The following is an 11,698-nucleotide window of genomic DNA, read 5'->3' as shown; positions in this document are numbered from 1 at the left end:
GTCCAGGGTCTTAAAATGGCAAAAAATCATAAGGTTGTTGGGAGATTGGGATTGCATATATGCATTACTATCAAGAAAAAAAAATACCCAATTATACACTCTCTCTATATATGCAGTTTATTGTCTGTTAACTGTATCTCAATAAAAGTTCTTAAAAAAATCATAAGATTGTTATGATTCCATAAGAATTGTTGTTGATTCAAGCAGGAAATATTTGTCTTTAAAGACTCACAAGTTGTTTTAGGGTAGGGGTTCCATAAGTAGATAGGCTGTCATGAGTTATTTTAAGGTAAGTATCCGATAAGAATATTGAGTTTCTGGAAATATTCTGGATGCCTTCCTTAGGACAATAAGTTGTCAAAAGGTCAGATCCCATCCAGGCTGGGGACGTGCATAAGTCACATTTGCTCAATGGCCTCGTAGCTCCATTTTAGAGAGCTCTCTTAGCAATACCAATTCCACTTTGATTTAGGAAAATGTCAACTATTTATTTCAGAGTATAAATGCATATGGAAAATCATTCAGCAAATACTTATTGAATCCACAAGATTTAATAATCTGAGAATAAAATGAATACAACCTATTCCTGCCATAAATGTGCTCAAAATTTGGGGCTGGATGGGCAGTAAAAATTAAAAATAAAATAATTCAGTACAAGAAATATCAATTTAGATGTAGGCATAAGGTGATGTGAAATTGCTTAAACTCAATCTGATAATGATTATATAAGAAACTGTAGAAGTAATGCTTTTAATTTGACTCCTAGAAGACAAAAAATATATAGCCAACTGATAAAAGCAATGGTGATGCTTTTTGTAAAAGCTACTAAATGACAGAGAAAAAAAAGGGAGAAAAAATTAAAATAAACAAAAGAATGAGAAGAAGTAAAAGGAATGAAGGAAGGATGGAAGGAAACAGAACAAATTGTTACAAACAAACTGCTACAAAACTCAAGACTTTAAACGATTTTAGTTTCAGAACAAGAACTATTTTCTACTATTGAATTATAAGAGCCACAGACAGTATCACAAATATCCTTTATTTGCAAATGTAGTTATAAACACTATTGGACTGTTCAAAAGATTGTAAAGATTGTAAAGACAATTGCAGCTAAAATTAACCAAAAACCTAGAAATGAAAACTTCCATATCTTTTGCCAAATCATGGCTTATTCAAATGCCTAACTTGTCATGTTTTAGGAGTTAATGATTACAGCGCAAAGTGTTCTGTCAAATCAAACATGAAATTCACCGAAAAAAAGTTTAGCTCTCCTATTATGAGCAAGTCAATGCCAAAGAGCACAGTTAATTTAAATAATGACTTTTGTTATTTTACACAATAAATTATCTTTACTTTCCAAATATTTCACACTTTAGAACTAAACTAACACTTTATCTTTGTCTTTTTAAAATATTTTATTTATGATAAAATTCTATTTGAAAGAATGTATGAAAAATGTAATTTTGAATGATTATCTGAACTTGAAACCCAGTTCTGGAGATGTTGCCCTCCAGATAGGCTGTATAATTCTCAAAAGCTCAGGTTACTTTGGCATGGGCAAAATGAAGAAATAAGCTCCAAATCAACAGCGTTATACAGGCTTGGTTGAAATATAAAAATATTCATTTGGAAAAATTCACAAGTTATCAACCAAACTGTAGATAAATCTCTGTGATCTAGAGTCTATTCCTTTTGATCAAACAAATTTTTAATCAGAAAGTCAAGTATATAATACAGCCTCTTTTGAATTATTCAATAAAATTTTAGAATTTCCAAAATCCTAAATCCAAATTCTGAGATTATCCATTCAAAAAATAGTGTCATGAGGAAAGTGCTACATTTTGAAATTGAATTTTTTTTTAATTACCCAAAGTATTCCTACATTAACATGTACTATATGTTATTAACTTTTTCTTTTGTGAAATCTAGGAGTAAAAACTCATGATGATTTTACTATAGAACTATATGAACCTAACTAAGGATTTTAGAACCATATAGAACCAGATTTAAATCTTAGAAATAAGAGCTAACTAACCATTTCTCTGGCTTTGGAAATGTCTTAGTGTTCTAAACCTTAAAATATCTTTGTGCAGTATATTTTTCTAAAAGCAATTTACCTAAGAACAGAGTCATTATGTGCTTCAGTACACTCAAATATCACTCATTGGTTCAAAACGAATATAGATATGGAGGAAAATAGTATTCTGGGCTTTTCAAAATTGCCCTTATCTTCCCACTCAGTGTACTTCTATTACCTAGAATGTTCACACAAGATTATCTTAAGAATATATTTGTAAACAAAATGCATATTCAAATGACTGATACTACTATAGTGACCTGAATAGTATTCGGTTCAAGACATAAGTAACAGAAATCTTCTTTGATTATCTAAGATGACATTCATTTCTAAACTGATAAACTCTTAAATCACAATCAAAATTGGTCTTCCAAATAAATAATCTATAATATCATTCAGGAAAGTATGATAACTAAAATTCTACCATCCCTGGAAACCTGTGGTTTCCCCATGACTGATATTGACCTTGGTGGGAGACTTTCAAAAAGGTAGAGGAGGGAGATAATGAGAGGCCCTTCAATAGTCTTTTTATGAGGCACACTTAGAAGAAGTGAACAGTGTCTCCCTCTATAAGGTATTGTCGAGCACTCAGTTACATGGCTATATCAAGCTGAAGAAAGAATAAGAAAACCTATCAGTATGCCCTCATGTGGATGAAAGAAATGAGATTATAGATATCTAAGCAATTTTTACCATATTTTGTTCCTCTGGTCATTCTTCACTGTCAAAACAAAAAACACTCTCCACCCTCCTCATCCAACAGCAATACTAAAATTGCCATCACCCACTGCTTGTCCAGTATTTCCACATAAAGTGCAGTCCTTCTCCCCAGTTTTATACACAGCTTTAATAAGCCATGTCATAAAGCAAAAATCTTCCAAATATGGCCCCTGGTACAGCTGCCTGCTTTGTTTTTTTAAATAATGGTTTATTGGAACTCAGCTACAATCATTTGTTTATATAGTGACTATGATTACTTTCATGTTACAATTACAGATCTAATCAGGATGGAATAGTTTTGACAGAGACTTTATGGCCCCAAAGCCTAAATATTTAGTATTTAGCCCTGTAAGAAAAAGTTTTTCCAATGCCTACTCTAAAGAATAAATTATGTTTCTACAAAATAGGCAGTGATAGAGAAGAGGTAGGATAACCATTTTACCTTACTTCCTCCCCCAAAATTCATATTAAAAACAAAGAATGGGGTATTTGTTGCTAGCAGGAAGTTTGACAACCATTTACTTTGGCAACAATGGGAACCCCTAAATTTGACTTTGAATTTGTTCTTTGGAAGAATATTCTTACCCATTGTTCACTTACTCTGCTTGCATCCTAGAAGGTCCTTTCTTGCTTATTATGCTACTTGGCTCTAATGGTTAATTTTATGTGTCAACTTTATTGGGTCAGGAGATGCCCAGATAGCTGGTGAAGCATTATTTCTATATGTCTGTGAGGGTTTTCCAGAAGAGATTAGCATTTAAACGGGTAGACTGAGTAAAAAAGATCACCCTCATCAATGTGGGTGGCATCATTTAATCTGCTTTGGGTCTGAATAGAACAAAAAGGCAAGGAAGAGTGACTTTGCCCTTTGTTTCAACATTGATCTTCTGCTCCCTGATATCAGCTTTTCCTGTTCCAGGCCTTCAAACTCTGACCAAGGCTTTCAATATTGGCTCCCCAATTCTCAAGCCTTTGGAGTTAAACTAGAACTTGCCTCACACCAACAGTTCCTCTGGTTCTCGGGCCTTTGGACTAGGAGTGAATTACACCAGTTGCAACAGTGTAAGGGCAGGCCAAAGGCTTTTCTGGTTCTCCAGCTTGCTGGTGGCTGGTTGTGGGACTTCTTAGCCTTCATGATCACATAAAATTATTCTTCTAATAAATCTCCATTGGTTTTGTTTCTCTGGAGAACTCTGATTAATACAATGGTTATAACTGATGAAGGTGATTGGAACTTGTGGTCGTTGGGGCCAAACACTTTTCCTATGTCACTTACTGCAATGATAGTTGAAGGCTTTGGCTTTGTTTGAACTCAGAAAGAAAATAAAAGATTATTTCTTTGACAAAAAGTTTTACTAAATTTAGAGTTTAGTCACTTTTTCTTGCTTTTGCTGTGATTCAAAACAGCTTCTAAAATATCAATGACTTTTAACATCAACAAAGGTTTATTTTTCAGTCATGTTACCTTCTGGATGTGAGTCAGCAGCATCTCTGATTTTGCTCCAGTCTACAAATAAGCTTCGGGTCAACTTCACTTTTTTTCATTCTCTGTCCAGTGTTCTTCATTCCATGTCGAGACTTTTGGAGCAGTCGCAATTTTGGACATGCCATTCTCATGACAGAACAGCAAGAAAGCTGATTGGAATGTACAATGGCTTTTAAAGCTTTTGCTCTAATATGGCATATGCCATGTCCATTCCTATCCCACTAGGGGAGCAAACTCAATGTTATTGGAGTAAGGAGGTTTGCACCATACACATAGGGCACTGAAATTCATAGGGCAATGGGTTAGAATGCATAGTACACTTTCATGAATGAGGAATACCTAGCTATAGTACAATCTGACTCCTTAAGTCTCAGATCTTGTTCACTTTCAATCATTTATTTGCACTAGTGGTTACAATCAAAGTTCTTACCGAAATATACATCTCAAGCCTGATCAATTTCTTTGTGAATGCATTAAAATGCCTCATTGTCTCAAGTTAAAGAAACTACCTTGAATTTGTTAGGGTTGGGTTTTAAGAATTTGCCTTTAATTTAACCTCTCCTGCAAAGGGGAGTCTTTCCATGTGTATTTTGTGCTTTTGCAATGGGTTTTGCTAACTCCTTAAGGATTTGATCCTATTCCTTTTTATTTCTGCTTGAAAACCAACCATTTTTGGCCTGAAAGTATCTATTTTATTTAATCATGTCCTAAGCTACCTGTTAACAAGTCACACCCACTACTAACAATCTGTTTTCCAGCTACTTCCTAGAAAGCTACAGGATCAATAGACACATTGTCTTTCAAAGAATCACAGGAAGCCATTTTCCCAGATGCTTTGGCAATTCTTAAGTAGGATCTCCTATCTAATATTAATATTCTTGTCATCTAATTCATAAATTGATACCACATGTTTTAAGTTTCTGTATGGAAACACTCCATTTTGAAGAACAATTTCTGTGTATATGAAGGTAATTCCAGCTGGATCAGTGGATTAACCCTTAAATCTTAGCCCCTGAGTTTAAACTTAATTCTCACTTACATAAAATGTTCATAGTGTCGTGTAGATGCTCAGCCTATAGATGCAGGGTCAATTCTGAAGTCAATAGCTAGAAGACCAACATTGGAAAACAGAGGATTAGCCACAGTAAATGTTCATGTTCTAGGTATGGGCATATACCTCTTTGTTTTACCTTCTACTGGCCAAAACCCAGAAAGATGGACATTACCTAAATGAAAGGGAAGATGGGAAGTATGGTCTTGTCCTATGCTGCAGACAAAATGCAAAGCTCTTTTGCTACCCCTGAACCAGCTTCCTGAGACGTTCATGTGTTTCTTCATGAGAATCTCTTAATTCTAAATTTTGAGTTTATTTTGCTTTGATTTGCTCCACCCTATACTTTTGATAGCTTTAACTCAATAGTGAACACTAAGGAGCTAATTTAACTTCTATACTTTCACCAAAAGATTGCCTATTGGGGAAAGATTAAGTTTTTTCCCTTAATGCAGTTAAGTAGATAATATGTGTGATAATTTTTGAAAATGGCCAAAACCCCACACTTGCTAATTATCTCACCATCATAAATTTCTGCAATATCACAAAATATTTAGTAAATTGTTTTAAGGTCACATATTCCCAAAGTAAGATTTAATTATAGTTTCATCAATTTATCTGTCATGCAAATGAGTGGACCCCAATAATTAAAATTTAATGATCTTTCCATGAAAACTGCTGACATTTTCTCAATTTTATTTGACATTTCACAGGTGAATACATGATAATGGACTAGGACATTAGATAAATTGAAAAATTCTTGAAATATCCAATGTACATTTCTTTACATTATTAAAATGAACATGTGTTTTTTACTGGAAAATATATAAAGAAAATACAATACTTGTAATAATAAGACTTATAAATGAAGGACCTCATAAATAAAGGACCTCAATTATTCATATAACTATTTAGAAATATTCTTATATTCTACCCTGATCTCTTTATAGTACATGTTTTGATGTGTGTATTTTAAAAAGTTATGTTAATCTACAACTTAAATTTGTGGCTGCTACAATTGTATTTACTATTGAATGCTATAAAATTGTATTTTTTTAAGAAAAACTGAAGTTGCTTCATTTATTTCAAGATAGCGTTCATATCTTATTTTTCAATATCATTAACAACTACACTTCCCTGCTGTTCATCCTTCTGTGTAGATTTATATGTCTTTCTGGTATTATTCCCCCTCTGCCTGGAGGACTTCCTTTAACACTTCATGTAGGTGGTAAATTATTTCAGTTTTTGTGTGTCTGAAAAAAATCTACATTTCACATGGTTTTTTTTGTTGTTGCTGATGTTGATGTTGTTTTGTTTTGCTTTGTTTTTAATAAAGAACACTCGATCACATTTTTGAAAGATATTTTTTGTGTGGGATAGAATTTTGGGTTACAGTGTTTTTTTTTGTTTTTTTTTTTTGTTTTATTGCTTTATTTTGTTTTGTACTGTTTTCTTTTCATTACTTTAATGCACACTATCTTCTTGTGTGCATTGTTCCTGACAGAAATTTGCTGTCTTCCTTTTTTTTCTTCCTCTATAAATAATACAATACCCACCCACCCACCCAACTCTGGCTGCTTTTATGATTTTTTCATTATCACTGGCCTTGAACAATTTAATTATTTTGTACTGTTGTGCAATTTTCTTCACATTTCTTGTCCTAAATTTTCAATGAATTTCTTGGATCTGTAAGTGTATTATTTTCATTGTTTGAAAAATTTTTAGATGTTTTTATTGAAATATTTTATAAGATTCTCTTTCCTCTCCCTTTAGGATTTCATTTACCTGTTTACCAAGCCATTTCAAATTGTTCTGTAAGCCATTGATTATTATTTTTGGTTCTTTTTTCTTTCTGTGTTTCATTTTGTATAGTTTCTGTTTCTATGTGTACTTCTATTTCTATAGAAAGAAATATGTAAGAAGCTATAATATAAAACATTCTTTTTTTGGATACAGCTCAATCTTTTATTTTCAAATAGCAATGATTTCATCTTAGAATGTGTGATTATTGATACACATATCAGCGCTATAAATAACTATAATTTAGATAGCCGCTTAAATTATAGGTGTCTCAGTTTCTCAAATATAATGTTTAATATCAGAATCCTGGACTCTCACTGATTTTCAAACTGAATCCAGATCTAAAATTTGGTGTACCAGAACTCAAGTGATAGGATACTAGGTTTCCATAGAGGTGAGGAGAGATATCAGACATCAAACAATGTGTGCTCCAACTTCCTCTTCTGTCCTAAACTGCAGGAGTCTTTTGGAGTGTTTTATATTTTGGGTTTCAATGTAGGGACTTGCTTAAAGATATTTTTAAAAATTTGATGAATACATGATCTCTTAAATATTTTTTAATATCAAATATTGTGTGATTAGATACCTAAAACCAAGAGGCAATTTGCTTTGCCTTACACAGCCCATTCAAGTTGCTAAAATTATCTAGAAACTTCTGCATCTTATCTCTCTCAGACTTTAACCTACTTGTTGCAAGATATTTCCTTGTTTTTGCTGATGACACCAGGATTTACAAATCTCTTAATATGTGGATACTGACTTTGCCTCCATATCACAATTAACACAGGATTCACAAAATTTGAGCATGAATCTGGTGTCCAGTCTTCTTTCATGGCAGTGATTTGTTCTAAAAACATCATCTGATGCCCTTTCTGTATGAGTCTACATTTGCTTCTAAGAATACAAAAGTGTGACCATATAGTTGCCATGATATTCAGCATCTATGAGAGGATGAGACATGTAAACATTTTCTTTAATGTTCACAAGATAATGTGATAAGTACTATAAGTACTATGAGCCAACTGTTTTGAATGTGGAAAAAAATGGATCATAATCTCCTTGAGTGAATATTTAGGTTTTCAAGAAAGATTTCAAAGAGGAAGTAATAACTGTGGTAACTTTCAAAAGCTATAGCAGAGTCTTCCATGAAAGGAACTTTGGCCTCTGACTGACTGTTGTTTTCCTGCTGTCACTTGAGTTCTAGTACACTAGGTTTTAGATATGGATTGGGGAAAGAAGACCACAGAGTGATGAAAATTATTTACAGTAGCTAACATAGTATTGTGTCCTCAAAGTGGGCTAGGCAGTAGCATTATATTCACAAACTAATGCAGAGTCATTGCTGCCAAAAAGCCTGAACAAATAATAATATATGTTTTTGATTATAAAGCCATAATTGTATTATGAATTATTAATCAATTTATTTCATTGCCATCAATATCACTATATTATAATGTATATATTATCCACAAAAATGAAAAAAAAGTAACAGATATTTAAAGTACTTTTTGGCACATATAAAACACCTACCATAGAAACTGCCTGAGTGCTCTAATAAAAATATTTACATTTATCTGAACACGGCCCTGATATTTTATATGAACATATACAGTGTAATGTTTCTTTGATGTTCTTTCATATTTAATCCTTGATGTCTCATTTTTACTGGAAAATCAAAATAAGGTACATTTAGTTTTTATTTTAATCTATATTTTATGTTATAAAATAATAAATGTGTACCTATAAACATATAAATATGTGACATTCAAAGACTTTACAGAATGGACCTTAGTATCAGGCAAATCTTTGTTTGAATCCTGTTATTAAGTGAATTGAGGCTCAGGTAATTCAATGATATATTGTTTATTATATATATAATAGTTATTATGCACATTAAAAATTTTATTAAAGATAAATATGTTAAAGTGCTAAAAACTGTTCTAACACATAGTATTACATATTAAAATCATATTATTTATTTCTAAACTACTTTTAAAGTGATATTAACATTTTATCTTGGGGAGAAAAGATGGCGGCAAAGTAGAGAGACATGGAGTGAATCCCTCTCCACAGATGCATTGGGAATGCACGGAAGGACGCAGTAATTCCCACAGAGAACCAGCTGAACACCAGCAGATGGCCTCGGACACCAGAAAGGACTGTGGGGTGCCGGGGTCCAGCCCAGGCAGGATCCAGGGAGTCCCTTGGGAGGGGTAGAGTCGGCGAGAAAAAAAAAAGAGACAGGAGGCAGTGAAGTTGCAGAGAAGAGGAGAGAGAGAGTGAGAGAGAGTGTGAGAGTAACTTTAATTTTTGCTCGGGTCTTATATATCTTACATCTTGCTTTGTAGATTTTTCCATTAGGGGCCCCATATCCCTCCCCCAAATGTCCCAATGACTCCGCCGGGGGCCTGTCCTTAGTCAGGTGACGAGTCTTCTATGTAATCATCAGTTCTCATCAGTTCTTCACGTTCTTGTCCATAAACAATCGAACAGTTTTTTCCCCATGCTTAACATTACCATTCTTGTTTTAACCCTCCAGTGGTTACAAGGGGGAGGGGAACACAGGATAACAATCTCTAAGAGCAGGCCTCTCAGGCGCCCAGGCTTGAAGTGACAAACATTGTTAGCAGGTTAAGCTTAATTAGTGAGCTACATTCTCTATGCTACGTGACAGCAGACATACAGGACATGGACATAACATAGATACCCGTAATATTCTGTTCTTATAAGGGAAGAGTGCATGGGATATTTTATAGGCAACTTTAGTTTGACTGACCCTCACTTCAGAGGTTTGGGATAATTGTGATTGGGTGAGGCAGCATTCCTGATCACAATGCATGGCCCATTACGGCCGAATTGCCAGCAGGGCCCAAGGGTGGGGACAATAAGTTTAAACATTCCTCCATTACCCGGGCCCCCTAAGGGTCTAAATGTGATTTGTTTGTGGCCCATAGAATTTCCACAACACCAAGAAAGCGGGGGGTAGCCACCATTCTTGAAGGCAGCATTGGCGCCCCTCACCCAGAGAGCTCATCATTCCTAGAAAGAAAAGTACACAGAGGAAACTCATAGTGAAACTAAATCTCAGAGAACTCCGGTACTTCCAAGATGCCTGCTTTGCAGCTCTCCCGAACCGAAGATGCCTTCATCGGAATTCCCGCCTTGCAGGCCATTCCCGAAGTGCTCGGCCTTGCCTGAGCCTTTAGGCAATCCCCGGATGGCTCCCGGCAGTGGGGAGCCCGACATAGCCGGTAGGGAGGCATCTACGAGGGCCCAAAGAGGGTGAAGCGGCGGAGCTGTGGCAGACGGGAGGGAGTGAGAAACATACGGAGGGTCCGCAGCGCAGCTCAACGTTCCCGGACTGAGACATCGATTCCGCAGCTGAACGGAGGGTCCAGGAGCGGGAACATGGGAACCGGAGAGCTGGTTCAGGGTGAGAAACATTGTTGCCGGTAGGGTGACGGACCGAGAGGACAGGAGGGAGGAGGTCCACGGAGAGGAGTGCCCGTCCCTGAGAGCTGCCCGGACATGATGGCAGCTGGAGGCTGCAGGCTCACAGGCGGTGGGGAGGAGCCACGTGCGTAGCCTCTCTCTCTCTTTCGTGCCTCTGCAACAGGCAGTGGAGAGACACCCTGGGGGCCACCTAAGGCGCTCAGGGATAACAAGCACCCTTAGGCACTCGGGCGGGGCTAGATTAAAACCCCTTGCAACGCCAGCAGCAGGGAGGCTGCCAAGAGAAAAAAAAAAAAAAAAAAACAACAACAACAGCAACAAAAGAAAAACCTGAGAGAGGCCCAACTCTAAGACTTTCTGTGTACGCCTGAGCCACCAAAGCCCTCTGCAACAGGCACCTCCAAGCCTGACTGAAACAACAGTGCGCCACTGCTCACTCACTCCCAAGAGAAGGAGCCACTATTGTACCCTCTCCCTCCCCACACACCGAGGCTTACAGACGAACAATAAAGGAACCTCTGCTGGTCACAGAATAATGCAAAAAAACCCAAGGCAAGCAGAAGGACACTTACAGCTGAGATGCTAAGGAAACAGAAATAGTAGTATCAATACCTATTGAACTGGTCCATTCTGGGATCAGTTCTGGATTTTTTTTTCTCTCTCTCTTTTTTCTTTTTTTTTCTTTATTAAATACGATCTTAGTCCTAAGGGATCTACAAGTTTTATAACATAATTTTTTAATGATATTTTTTATTCTTTTTTTTTTTTTTTGCCATTTTATATACTTCTATATCTAGCTAAGTTTTTTGTAGTATGGACAATATATCTCTCATACTTTCCTTTCATCCCTATCTTTTATACATTTCTATTCTTTTCTTTTTATTTGTATATTTCCAACAACATTACACTCTTCTGTTCCCCTTTCTTTCAGCCTTTTTAAGTTTATTTTATCTTAACATACTTATAAGCAACACTATCAGCCTGCTCAGACTGCTTGCTCTATTCTCCAGATGACGCACTGCCTTGGTATTTAATATTAGGCTTTTGTCTTTATCTTAGTTCTTAGTACAGTTGTCTAATTACATTCTGAGAATCTCCATTCTCTCTGGTG

The sequence above is a fragment of the Hippopotamus amphibius genome, chromosome 14 (assembly GCF_030028045.1).
Source record: "Hippopotamus amphibius kiboko isolate mHipAmp2 chromosome 14, mHipAmp2.hap2, whole genome shotgun sequence".
NCBI lineage: Eukaryota > Metazoa > Chordata > Mammalia > Artiodactyla > Hippopotamidae > Hippopotamus > Hippopotamus amphibius.
The sequence above is the reverse complement of the archived record's forward strand: the minus strand, read 5'-3'. Positions refer to the sequence as shown.